The sequence below is a fragment of the Jaculus jaculus genome, chromosome 3, assembly GCF_020740685.1.
Source record: "Jaculus jaculus isolate mJacJac1 chromosome 3, mJacJac1.mat.Y.cur, whole genome shotgun sequence".
Classification (NCBI taxonomy): domain Eukaryota; kingdom Metazoa; phylum Chordata; class Mammalia; order Rodentia; family Dipodidae; genus Jaculus; species Jaculus jaculus.
In genome coordinates, this window is record NC_059104.1 from 128799613 (window position 1) to 128813831 (window position 14219).

The 14219-nt window shown below is 41.6% G+C and overlaps 1 non-coding gene across 1 annotated transcript; it reads left to right on the top strand.

Annotated features, from left to right (window-relative positions):
* The first annotated feature begins 13241 nt into the window (after positions 1–13241).
* Positions 13242–13313, top strand: Trnae-uuc. The gene has a single exon. It is a non-coding gene; the product is annotated as a tRNA-Glu (tRNA).
* Positions 13314–14219: the final 906 nt, after the last annotated feature.

Consider the following 14219-nt stretch of genomic DNA (forward strand, 5'->3'; position numbering starts at 1 on the left):
CTCCTCAGTGTGGTGGGGGGGAGTATCCCCTGGAGTGCTCCAGTCCCTGCCAGTGGAAATAACATGTTAGCAACTCTGTGAAAAAGCAACTGGGATGTACATAGTAAGGAACTTTTACAGAGATGTTAAAATCTTATATGGTAAGTCTAATTCTAGGATTTCATCTGAAATGGGATCAAAGATTTTAAAAATATGTGATTTATTTCAACATGATCTAAGGTTAAGAAAAAGTCAAATGTAAATATTTAACATAAGAAATATGGAAGTGGTAAACTAAAGTTCCTCAGAAAACAAAAGCTGTCCCTATCCTGCAAACACGATGAAACTGATGAGAATTTCACTGTGGTGAGATTGGAATATTGCAAGTCCAGAGCCAAATTATCTTGGGCTATCTTTGGCCCCTTTAGTAGCCAACTATTTCCAACCTCAGTGTGACCTGACATCTTTGTGACTATCAGGTGATCATGTGAAACCCTTTTGGAATGCACTAACAGACCACCAGTTTCCTCCAACCCAAAGTCTAAGAGTGTCATCAGCTAACTTCTCAAGCCTATAGTAGAGATTTCCCTGCTTTGCTGTCACCTACCTACCTAATGTTTCCTCCAGTGTATTTGAAAAGTGCCTTGGTGTATGACTTTTGTTCTGTTACTATATTCAAACATGAAATTTGGGGTAAACTAAATCTGTATTGCCAGGCCATAGTCACTTATATTTGGCCCCAGAATAATAAATTCTCTTTTTCTTGTTGAGGGAGGAGCTGTGGGGTTATTTTGTTTTGTTTGTTGGTTTGGGGAGAGGGTTGGTTTTTTGAGGCAAGGTTTCACTCCATCCAGGCTTACCTGGAACTCACTCTGTAGCTCTAAGCTGGCTTCAGACTCATGGCAATCTTGTAGCTCCAGGCCAGCCTTGAACTAATGGGAATCCTCCTACTTTGTTTTCCCAAGTGCTGGGTTAACCATCTTCTGTTACTGTAACAAATAACCAAGAAGACACCACTTAGCAAAAGAAAAGGATTATTTTGACTAGTAGCTTTGAAGGTTTCAGTCCATAGTTTGTTGGCCTATTGTAGTCAGTATATCAAGGTGGGAACCTATGTTAAAGGAAGCCAATCGCCTCACGGTGGTTGTCACGTGAAAGAAGAGATTGATGAACCAGAGTCCTCACTAAGAAAAGGCCTCCAGGGATCTTATTCCCTCACTAGGTCCCACTTCTTCAATGTTTTTACCTTATTCCAGTAAGCACCAAGCCTCTCACACAGGAGCCTATAAGGGACATTATAGATATTTTTACAGTTATTCAAATTTTTTCTACCCTATGTTATTTAATCATAAGATATAGCCAAACTTGGTCTAGCCTAACCTGGCCTGCTAGAGGCCATAGCAAAATAAAAATAGCAAATACAATTATGTCTACTCAGCAAAATAAGAATGTTTTCTTTCTGTAGTAGAGGCTATAGAATGCTGATGGAGCAAAAGATTAGAAAAGAATCAAAGAAACTCTGAACTGCAAATAAGCATATGAGAAGGTACTCAGCACCATTTGTCATTAGGGAAATGCAAATTAAAAGAACAGTGAGATACAACTCCACATCAATTAGGTGGCTAACTTCCAAAATACTGACTAAGTCAATTGTTGGCAGGAATAGAGTAAGAACTTTCATTCATTGCTGGTAGGAAGGAAAAATGGTACAGACACTTTGAAAGACAGGCCATTTCTCACAAAGCTGCACAGTCATACCCATACCATGTGGTTTAGAGATTGCACTTCTAGGTATATACTGAACTGATTGGAAAATTTATGTTCACACAAAGCAGGTACTAAAATATTTATAGCCGTGTTATCCATAAATGCCAAAAACTAGATGTAACCTAGATATCCTTGGATGGAGAAATGGATAAGCAAACTGTGGGTGAAAGATAAGAATATTACTGTTTCCCTCATCCCTGCAGAGATCGACTGAGGCCTCTTGGTCCCCACAATGAGTACCAATAACCCCACTAAAGACCCTCAGCATAATTGGGGCAGGGGAGAGGCAGTTTATGTGTGTGATCTTTTAATAAAAAGTCAATAAATTACAAACATAAATGAAGAATATTACTTTATAATAAAAAGGCATGAACTCTCCAGTCACAGAGTAATATGAGAGTCTTTAGTGAACATTTAATAATTCTAAGTGAAAAACACTAATCTGAAAAGACCACATGATATGTCATTCCAACTTTATGATGTTCTGGAAATAGTAAAGATGTACAGACCACAAGTAGACAACAAAAAGTGAAGAAGGATAATAATAAAACCAAAGGATGTTTTGAAGCAGTAATACTACCATGACAGATATGTGAAACATAGCTATATAAATGGCAACCCAGGAAACATGCACCAACTAGTACAATAGTCACGTGTCTGCTATGGGGGTAACCAACTGCTCTCTAATTCAACTTGAGGTTCACGGATGAGAGGGAATTCATGCCAAAACCTAGTCAAAACCCTCTAACCGGGGAAGTCACAAGTTGTAAGAGGAAAGATATTATTGGTGTTTGGCTACATGGATATATTCTACCTACTAAATTGCCATCTAAATACACATATGTGTTGGAGAAGTCTCTCTCTGCAAGCAGTGATGACTGCTAAGAAGGCTCAGAAATAGTCAAAGTGCTGCGAAGTGACAGTTGAATGTTCAGCACTTAACAAGACATCTCTATCATATTCTCCAATGGGTCAGGGGCTATAGTAGAAGAGGTAGAAAGAATGTAACAGCCTAAAGATGGGGAGGAGTGCTTTGAAATTCTGTTTCCCAGGCCTAAAATGGTCATAGTGTTCATGATCTCACAGCTACAGTCATAATCTGTATAAAACCTGAATATTGGTCCTGTCAACAGGTCCTTGTAGATGAAGGAGGAGAAAAAAAAACAAAACACATTAATGCAGAAGAAGGAATGGCAAGAAAAAAAGTACAGTTTCATTAAAGAGGGACAGGGGCAACAGAGGGTGGTGAAAGGCTATTATGTAATTTTTTATAAAAGATTTTTATTTTATAAATTAAAAAAAATAACTTTAAAAAGAAAATTTATTTTTAATAAAAAAGGTAGTATATGCAGGTTTTTCACTGTTAAAGGCTAAATATAAGCAAGGGGGAGGCTAGAATGATCCATAGGTGATGGATTAGATTCAGAGGCATCACTGTGAACTCATATTTCACTTCATTTTGGTGGATAACATGTAAATATTTATATATCCATCAGTATCTATAATACTGACACATTTTTATGTGTGCTTCCTTGTCTTTCCAGTTGAGGGTATAGAAGCAGTAGCATCTAGAAGCAATGAACATATTCAGCACCCATATCCTAGTTTCTAATACCATTCTCCAATCAATAGAGCCAAGGCTCCTTGGAAAATGGCCAATTCTGGAACTGGGACAGGACACAAATGAGATGAGTCTGGGGCAGAATATTGTGCACATGCCCATGATAAAAAGACTAAACAGATAATTAAATGCTGAAGAATAGATTGTTCCCTTTTTAAAAGATTTTATTTTTTATTTATGAATTTGAGACAGAGAGAAGGAGAGACAGAGAGAGAGAGAGCATCTGTCCATCTGGCTTATGTGGGACCTGGAAAATGGAACCTGGGTCCTTAGGCTTCATAGGCATGCACTTTAATTGCTAAGCCATCTCTCCAGCCAATTGTTCCCTTTTTATAGGGGAAAAAATATTCAACTGAGATTCAGATCCTCCTACTATCTTCCGGCAGCACAGATCAGTGCCCACACACATCAGGACTGAGAAGGTTTCCCCATACCCCAAGGAACAGAACTGCAGCAGCAGACAGCAGCTGAGAGTCTGTGAACCCAAGTCAATCCTGACACCCTCTTGCCTGAGGCAGCATGAAGCCCCACAGGCTAAGGCTTATCTCCAAGACCACCCTCCTCCTTCAGAATCCAGCCGAGAGCCCCAGGTTGTTTTCACCTGTACTTCTGACTCACCTAACCAGCTTTAAACTGACATTCATACAACTCCCTCCTCAGGTTCAATTAATTTGCTAGGCTGACTTAGAAAACTCAGGGCAACACATTCATGCACTTGTAGTATTATAAGGGATATTCCATAGGTGGCAGGTAAAGAGATGCACAGGCAAGGCTATGAGAAAAGGGATGAACCATGTATTTTGAGTTTCTCTAGTTAATAGTCACGTGTGTGTGTGTGTGTGTGTGTGTGTGTGTGTGTGTGTGTGTGTGTGTGTGGTAGGGGATGTTTATTTCCACATTACTGAGGATAGAACCAAGGCCCTGTTTATGCCACACACATGTTCTACCACTAAGATATACCCCTAGCCCTCCTTCTGGGTCTTTATGGAAACCTGATTATGCAAGGTCACCTAAAGACCTGTTTTTCCATGAACAATCTGAGTCCCTTCCTAGGAGGGCATTCCCCTTTCCTAAAATTTAAATATGATCCTGACATTGTGGTTGGCTCCAAAACTTGGCATCATAGCTGGCTTCTTCCTGAGCCAGCCCCTAGCCCAGATCAGTCAGCCCTCACTCTGTCTCACCTGAGCCTGAAGGTGAAGCCCACCACAGTAAGGTTATAAACACACTTACAGGATGGGGGGGGGAGGGGCAAGGTATCTTGGCTGCCTGTATATCACTCATGAACCTCCAGGTTCTGGTAAGTCTTCCTTCATTTAGCCCAGAGGGGAGAAACCACTTGTCCCCTCCACATGAAAGGAGCTCTCTGTACTTTCTTCTCTTTCCTCTCCAAATCCATTTTCCTAAATCCCTTTGCATATTTCTTCCAGGCCCACAACATAGGCTTTCACACCATGTATCCATTTTCCCTCCCTTGATTTTATACTTACTTCAATGAACAATTTAATAATTATCCTTCTTAGTCTGGTTTGCCCAGTTCTTTGGTTAAATACAGATACAAACCCAGGATTTGGGGTTCAAGGGCTCTTTCCTCTAACAGTTTTAGGGTGAAAGCTTAAACCTGAGGTTCCTAAAACATTAGGCTTGTCACCCAGCCCAACAGCTAATCAAAGAGATGCAATGAGTACTGATGAAAAGCAGGGGGAGATTTAATCTCAGTACCCATGAGGGGAGACCAAATAAAGGGGCTCAGTGACCAAAGTCTCTTTTTAAGGAGCTGACAGGAATCTTGAGGTCTATAGGATAGGGAGACAAAGGTTCCCCACAGCTGGAAGGGCTGGTAGGTTTGTGCTGTACCTGCTCCGATGAACTGCTATCTCAGCTACAGTTCCTGGAGGACTTCTGGCAGATGTTGTGGCCAATGTCATGACTTGAAGGGAGGAGCCTGGTCCCCAGAGGTAATTGCTCCTGCTCCACAGTGCAGCCTCACCATAGCAGGTGACTGCTTTCATTTGTGGGGTGATCTGCCCCATGAAACTTTCCATTGCTTGGAGATACTTTGTTCCTTTTTCAGAAGGAATTTTATTGATCAGTCCTTGGTTCATGGAGTCTAAGGTGACTGCAAAAAGAAGAGAGTCGGGAAGAAAAGTTTACAGAGGCAGAAATAAAGCTAGAGAGGGCAAATTGGAGTGAGCTAGGGCCAGTGGCTGGTACTCTCCTTCAATGTGTTCCACTGGAATATATATATATAATTTTTAGCAAGCTTAAATGGTGAGAACAAGTCACAAACAAAATGGTGGAGGACATTTAATGCATTAAAATGTTCTGTATGTTCTTCAATAATTCTAAAATGTGTGTTAATATTTTGTAGAGTGAGTTAATTATTAAAGATTGAATCACATCTAGGTTTTCTTTTGAAATTTAAGTATTTTCTTACTTCCTCTATGTATAACATTAACTATGATACAAATTTCTGGAATTTGGTGGTTTGATTCAGGTATCCCCCATAAACTTAGGTGTTCTGAATGCTAGGTTCCCAGCTGATGGATATTTGGGAATTACCACCTCCTGGAGGCAGTGTATTGTTGGGGATGGGTTTATGGGTATTATAGCCAGTTTCCCCATGCCAGTGCTTGGCACACTCTTCTGTTCCTATTGTCCATCTGATGTTGGCCAGGGCTCATGCCATTGTTTCCCCCTGACATCGTGGAGCTTCCCCTCATGTACGTAAGCCAAAATAAACCTTTATTTTTCCCACAAGCTGCTTTTGGTCAGGTTATTTCTGCCAGCAATGTGAACCTAACTGCAACATACGGGTACTAGGGAATTGAAGCCAGGTCATTAGGCTTTGAAGGCAAACACCCTAACTGCTAAATCATCTTTCCAACCCTCATTACCTCTTTATGAAAATCATTTTAAGAAAGTAAACTTGGGGCTTAACTTGTATTTAAAAATCTCTTCATATTAGTGAAAGAAAGCAGAGCCAAAGCCATGAGATTTGGCTTCATTTCTGTTCTAAAGTGCTGCTCAGATGAATTCTGTATGACAAGTTTTCTGAAGTCACAATGGTTCCGAATTGTCCTTGTGAAATTGTGTATGAGGTAGAGATAGGGCTATCAGTGACAAAGCACCAACAAACTGGGGGCTGAATCTGCAGCCGAGGCAGGGTAGCTGAGGACACACCATGGAAATGGAAGTGTATCTGCAGCAACAGCTCCTGTGTGATCCTGGGCTTCAGCAGCTTGGCAATCACACCACCATTCATCAGGGGCCAGACAAAGGTCCTGGCTCCTGATGGATGGAAGTAAATAAAAGCAAATTTCAGGACACAAGAATAGGACTCAGGAAAAAGTCCTTTACAACTTTGAAATGGTGACCCCAGGCCAAAGCTTGTCCTCATCTCTAGTCAGAATAGAAACCTCAGCTCTTAGACTGGATGGCAGGAAGGGGTCTGAGACCTAGATCCACTCTTTTGCCTTCACAGACAAGGAACTGTCAGGTTACTGAAGACACAAATAGATAGGCAGACAGAATGTTATTCAATAAGCAGGTGTGACATGAGAGAATACAATTTTTCCAAAGAACATTTCAACTTTGATCAGATAATTAAAAATCCCAATGGCTGTAATGTGTAGGAAAACAAAATAACCCCAATGCTGAAACCTTCAATGAAATACTGGAGACTGACAGCTTGAACTCACCTACTCACCAGAGAAGGTGAGAGCACAGGGATAAAAATGTATGTGGCATCATTCTGTCCCGATCCCAAGTCAATGCTGTGTAAACATCAGTTTCATCTCAGTGAAGCCTTCAGTCAGGGACCAGAAAGGACACACCATCCTCAGCAAGAGGGAGCCCAGCAAACTCTGGCTGGGTGAGTTTGGGAAGAATTAAAGGAAGTAGGTGGTTGTTCTATGTGGATGCCACTGGAGAGTGGAGGCAATTCCATAGTTGAGCAACTCAACTAATCTTATTTATTTAGACGGCAGATAAGACTCGAGCAAGGATATTGTGAGAATTGGTGTGTACATGTGGTCTTACCAATGAACCAAGAGAAAAAGTTGTATGGTATTTTATAGGTAACAAAGAGATGTAATTTGGTCTGAGCTTATACAAAATTATCCCATAACCTCATTTTGTGTTACGTGGCCTCAAAGTGACCTTATCTGAGCTTGGTGTTGAGAGATTGTTTATGTCAGAAAGGAATATAACATGGCTTACCTGTCTATGACAGACCAGCTTTCTGACATCTAAGGTGATTGTTTTGTACTATTTTTCCACAAACTAAAGCTGTTGGGAAAAGAGCCCCCAAGGCAACCATTGGAGTAACTAAGCCCAGCACAGTGGAGGTGAATGAGCGCTGTGTGCAGGCGTAGGCCAGGAGCATGGGGCTGAGGAGGTAGCCCAGTCGGGAAACTGCTGCTCCCACAAGCATGCGGAGCTGAGCTGGGGTTTCCAGTAGCCACATAAAATGCCAGATATGATTAGCATGCAATAGTGTTTTACATGACTTAAAGAGCAACCAAAGGTGCTTACAAAAACAAATCCCCTTTCTTTCTTGTCTAGTGCATTTTTAAAGCAAGACTATAAGTGATCACCATCTCCTCTCCTGGATGGACACTTTTTAAAAATATTTATTATTATTATTTATTTATTTGGGAGAGGGGGAATGAGCACATCAGTGCTGCTAGTGACTGCAAATAAACTCCAGACACATGGGCCACCTTGTGCTTCTGGCCTTATGTGGGTATTGGGGAATTGAACCTGTGTCCTTTAGCTTTGCTGGCAAATGCCTTAATCACTAAGCCATCTTCCCAAGCTCTGGACATTTTTAAAAAATAATAATAAAGAAATCTTCATTTGAAAAATTGCTAACATAGTTTCTAGAGTTTGTGTAAATGTCCCTCAAAGGTCCATGGTGTTAAATGCTATGTCACCAGCATGTGACTATTGACGGGGCCTTCCAGAGGCATTAAGACAGTTGGCAATCTCTGCTAGAGGGCATACAAAAATCAAAGCTCTTCTTTTTTTTCCTTCTGTTTTACTTTATGGCCACCAAGAGGTGAGCAGGGTCCTCTGCGTCATGCATCTCCCATACTGTACTGTCTAGTGCAGGAAACAGTGAACAAACAGAAACTTGTTTTTCTATAATAATTTATCAAATATTTGTTATAGCAACAGAAATCTAACACAAAAATCTTCTATCATTGAAAAGGAAATCAATCCTTAAAAGTTATTGCACATTTACTGAGTACAAGCTCTGTGTTTGCATGGCCCAGGTCAAAATCAGTTCAAATACAGCTCTTATCCTGAGGAACTGGCATTATATTTAAGGTTTGTGGAGATATACATACAAAAAGATGATGGAAGCCACAAGGCCTATATCACTATCAAATAAATAACAATGGGCAGAAGCATTGCCAGATTCCAGGAACAGAAAGAGAAAGAGGAAAAAACACAAAACAGAATGCATGTGGCCCATCAGCAGCTCAGCCTAATCTTGGCTGTGTACAAGTAAGAAAGTCACTTTAGCATTCTGGAGACAGACCCTTCACAACGGACTAGGCACATTGCATGAGTAATGTAAAGCACAGGTAATTCCACCAACCAACAGAAGCTGGCAAAATGATCAGCCACAAAATCCAAGAATGGAGGTTACATGGGTAATCCTTGCCCCTGTTCAGTAGCTCAGTGAAGACAACCAGACAGATGCCTTCTACCAACTCCTTCAGGGGTAATTGTGCTCATTAACCATTAACAAGGAACAAGTGCCTTCTTTGTTTCAGGCATACCAAGAGCTCACCCTCATAATGACCCATGGCCCAAAAACCAACCAAAGTGAGGTCAGGGGAAGAGACTGAGTAAAGGAAAAGGTGGAAAGAGGGCTAAGCAAAATCTAAGAGGATATAAGTAAGTCATATGTAAACCTACTTTTTTGGACAATGGAACACTCAGGAGTCATAGATTGTTACTATAGCATTTTCAGTGCCAGAGATGGGATAACATACAGGGAGGTCCCTGATAACCCCAAAACCTTACAGGCTGTTGCTAAGGTCCTTGGTTTCCCACCAGAAATAGTTGGTAAGACCCTATTGCTGAAGACACCACATACTTGGGCTACAAGGTCACTGAGAAATCCTGCTAGAGCTGATCTGAAAACCACCTCCATGTAGACCAGCTGACAGAAAGCTGGAAAAAAGCCACACTGCATGCAGTTCAATGAGAGAGAGAAAAATAACCAGTGAAGATACTCAACAGTGGACACTGCAAACCTTATACTTGGCCAGTCAGGCCAAATCAGCCAACAGGTGCAATAGTGTCATGTCTATTATGGGGAAAAACAGCCTCCCTCTAATTTGACTGGATGCCCATTCCACGGGAGGGAATACATCCTTGATACTGAAAACTGACAACAGGGGCAGTCATGAGCCCTATGGGTGTAATGTCTGTTGCTGTCTGGCTAAATGTATATACCATGCCCACCAAACTGCCTAGCAAGCACTTCTCTTAATGTTCATACCCATATATTAATGCTACTCTCACTTTTGGTTAGAGAACATTTTCTTTTCAGATGGCAGTGACTTTGGGTTGGCTCAGAAGGCACCATGGTACAGAGAAGAAGTGACAGAAGAGTTCTCAACACTGAAATATCTCTATCACACCTTCCAAGGCTTAGGGTCCATTGCAGAAGAGGTGGCAGAAAGAATGTAAGAGCCAAAGGAAGGATAGGACTTCTTACAATATGCTCCTCCAGACACAAAATTGTCTGGATATCCATGACAATTTTGTGTCTAAACGTGACCATCATAATAGGAGGAAAATATGATGACATGAAAATAAAAGACTGATTGAGAGGGGTAGGGGATATGATGGAGAGTGGAGTATCAAAGGGGAAAGTGAGGGAAAGGGAATTACCATGGGATATTGTTTACAATCATGAAAGTTGTCAATAAAAAAACAAATAATAATAATTTATCAACCTTACATTTAGCCAGCTAGGCCAAATGAGCCAGTGGATGCAATAGTGACATGTCTGTTATGGGGGAAATCAACCACTCTCTAATTGGACTGGAAGCATGTTCCATGGGAGGGAACACATGCCTGATACTGAAAACCTATGATGGGGTAAGTCATGAGACCTAGGGGTGTAATGCCTGCTGGTATCTGACTAAATAAATATATTATGCTCACCAAACTGTCTGGTAAGCACTTTTATTAGTGTTCATACCCATATATTTATGCTACTCTCACTTTGAGCTAGATAGACTTCTCTTTTCAGATGGCAGTAACATCTGGGATGACTCAAAAGGCACCGTAGTGCTAAGAAGAAGTGATAGAAGAGTGCTCAGCACTGAAACATCCATTGCAGAAAAAGAGGCAGAAAGAATGTAAGAGCCAAAGGAAGGGTAGGTCTCCTTATAATGCACTCTTCCAGACACAAAATGGCCTGGATATCCATGACCTCACAGTGCCTGGCACTATCTATACAAGACCATCATAATAGGAGGAAAAAATCATGGCATCAAAATAAAAGAGACTGATTGAGAAGGGGAGGGGATAAGATGGAGAATGGAGCTGTGAAGGAGAAAGTGAGGTAGGAGGGAATTATCATGGCTTATTGTCTATAATTATGGAAGCTGTCAATAATAATTTTTTTAAAATTTAAAAATATTCATAATCAAAGGTTGTTCGACTTCCCACAAATTAGTGGGTAATCAGTTTTCAAAATCAAGACTTATATCAGGGATACTGGACAATGTTTGTGTCTCATCATATAGTGAACATACATGTGACACAGACACTTAGGAAGAAGAGGAGGTGTGGTGGTTCAAAGGCATGACCCAGACATGGGCTCAGATCTCAGCAGTCATGTCAGGGCAGATGATAGTGAAGGTGGTGCCCAGAGGATCAAGCCAATGTTTACATCTTAACACTCAAGGCTAAAGACTGGGAATCAAATCCAGAATCCCAGCACCAGTTAATGAATTTTTATGGTACCACCAAGTGCTTACTATCCCTACATCCTTCCCCTTTGAGGACCAACCACAGCACTTCTTTTAGCTTTATTGACATCCTTGATGTCTTTTCCTTTCCCTATGGGTGCTTCTGGGATGCTCAGTTTGGGTGGTGTACTATCAAACATTTTCTTTACTTTGTCTGATTGTTGACCTTACTTATAGTGATTTCTCCACAAAGTGTTTGAAATCCTTAAGAACCCATTTATTTTATCTGAAATTCTTAAAGATTAAGAATCTGTTTTTTTTTTCCTTTTTATTGACAGCTTCCATACTTACAGACAATAAACCATGATAATTCCCTTCCCTCCTCTACTTTCCCCTTCACAAATCCACACTCCATCATATCCCCTTCCTCTCTCCATTAGTCTCTCTCTTATTTTGTTAATTTTTTTGTTCATTTTTATTTACTTATTTGAAAGTGACAGAAAGAGAGAGTGAGAGACTGTGTAAGCCAGGGCTTCCAGCCATTGCAAACGAACTCCAGATGCTTGTTCTCCCTTGTGCATCTGGCTAATGTGGGTCCTGGGGAATAGAGCCTCGAACTGGGGTCCTTAGGCCTCACAGGCAAGCAGTTAACCACTAACCCATCTCTCTTTTATTTTGATGTCGTCATCTTTTCCTCCTATTATGAAAGTCTTGGGAAAATAGTGCTAGACACTGCAAGGTCCTGGATCCACCTTCTTTGATTTCTTAGGATGTCCCAGATGTGTCATACTTTCATAGGACTTTTTCCTCTTCTTTATCTCAGAAGCAGTTCTAGACCAATCCTGATTTAAAAAAAAAAAAAAAATTAGCAGTTAGAATGGCTTACTCATAGGATTAGCATCTCCCTGGTATTTTCCAAGTTTCTATAAGGTTTCCTTCCACATACATTTGCCAACACGTTTCATGCTTGTGATGTTTTAGCCAAGTGCAAGCTGTCAACAGTCAGGTTGAGATCTTCATCTTCAGAAGAGCCTCAGCAAGTTTTCGCTTTTATATTGCAGTGTTTGTATTATTATTAATGGTATGTTTTCCTGTCTACACACAAAATAAACCTTTTCACATGTTTATCTCCCAGGCTGTGTTTTGTTTTGAGATATATATGTTTTACTTTTTTGCCTGCCCACCCACTCCCCGCCCTCCTCGTGCAGTAAAATTGTTATTTTGGTGCGCTATGTGGATTTTTCCCCTTAATAATTGTGGCTGGGTTTGGTAGTGCTGGTGGTATTTCAATAATTTAACACTATGCTTATATAAATCTTAAAACCAGCACTTTCACAACTCTTTTGCCCACATCAGCCATTATTTGCTGGTTTCATCCATTCATCTTCACTTCATAGAGTTAGTCTAGATGAAAAAATCTCAGTTAAAATGGCAGGTAAACTGTAACTGGAAAAGCTTCAGACCTGAGCGCTAAGATCTGGGGCGCGACCTGGCTGGGAGCTTACAGATTCTCTGTTACCTAGGATTCTGTTGTTTTCCATAATCACCCCTCAGCGCCTTTAGATTCTTAAATCAGGCCAAGGTGAGAGGAGCGGGGCGCCGGGTATCCCCAGCACCCCCGAGCCAAGCGGAGCCGAGCGGAGCCGAGCGGAGCCGAGCGGAGCCGAGCGGAGCCGAGCGGAGCCGAGCGGAGCCGAGCGGAGCCGAGCGGAGCCGAGCCGAGCCGAGCCGAGCCGAGCCGAGCCGAGCCGAGCCGAGCCGAGCCGAGCCGAGCCGAGCGGAGAGCCTCCAGCCCTGCCAGCGCCGCCGCCATGGCTCGGAGAGCAGAGGAGCCGCGCAGGCGCAGGAACAGGAGACAGACCTGGAGCCTGCAGAGGCGGAAGCAGCGTGAATGATTCAATTTAGTCAGACTGCCCCTACTTTCTGTCGGTTCCCACATGGTCTAGCGGTTAGGATTCCTGGTTTTCACCCAGGCGGCCCGGGTTCGACTCCCGGTGTGGGAATAGCAATGTTTTTACAACAAAGCTCCATCAGTGATGTGGAAACAGCAGCATTCATTAGCAAAAACTACACACAATGTTAAATGATGTCACCTGTACCAAGGAAAATTTACCCAACATTTAACAGTCAAAGAATACAGACTGCTTAGTCAGTATATACTTTTTGCCCACCCTATAACATTAAACATTTCACAGTAAGTGATGTTTAGTGAAGTTAAACTACCACTATAAGAGTTCCTGTGTTCTAGTCATTTGGAATGGTGAACTTGTAGGGATGATGTGGGACTGGAAGAGCTGCTAAGGAGGAGCTTCCTGAAGCCTGAACACTAGGGCTGAGATCAGTGGATCTGAAGGAGAAATACAGAGCAGAGATCCAGAATGAGGGAGGAAAGCAGATGCATCTGCCTACTCTCCCGCCACCAAATAGCATACTAGGAAACTGAGACACAGAGGCAGATTGAAGAGAATCACATCTGTAATTAGGTTCAGGTCAATGATCTTAGCAAAGTAAACTTTCCAGAGGTGGGAAAGGACTTTAAACTTCATTGCTCAGCTTCAAAGCCAGGTTTAGAATGGTTTTAAAATATTTCTTTTCTGGGGCTGAAGAGATGACTTAGCAGTTAAGGTGCATGCCTGCAAAGTCTAAAGACCCTGGTTCAAATCTCCACGTCCCACATAAGCCAGGCGTCACCTGCTTGAAGTGGCTAGATGCCTTTGGGCATACATTCTTTCTATCTCCCTCTCCCTGTCTCTAATAAATAATTTTTAAAAATATTTCCTTTCTGCTTGGAGCCCTGCATACTTGTACATATCTAGAACAGATCATTGCATGCCTCCTTTATTTTATTTATTTTATTTATTTTATTTTTGAGATAAGGTCTCACTCTAGCCCAGGCTAACCGGGAATTC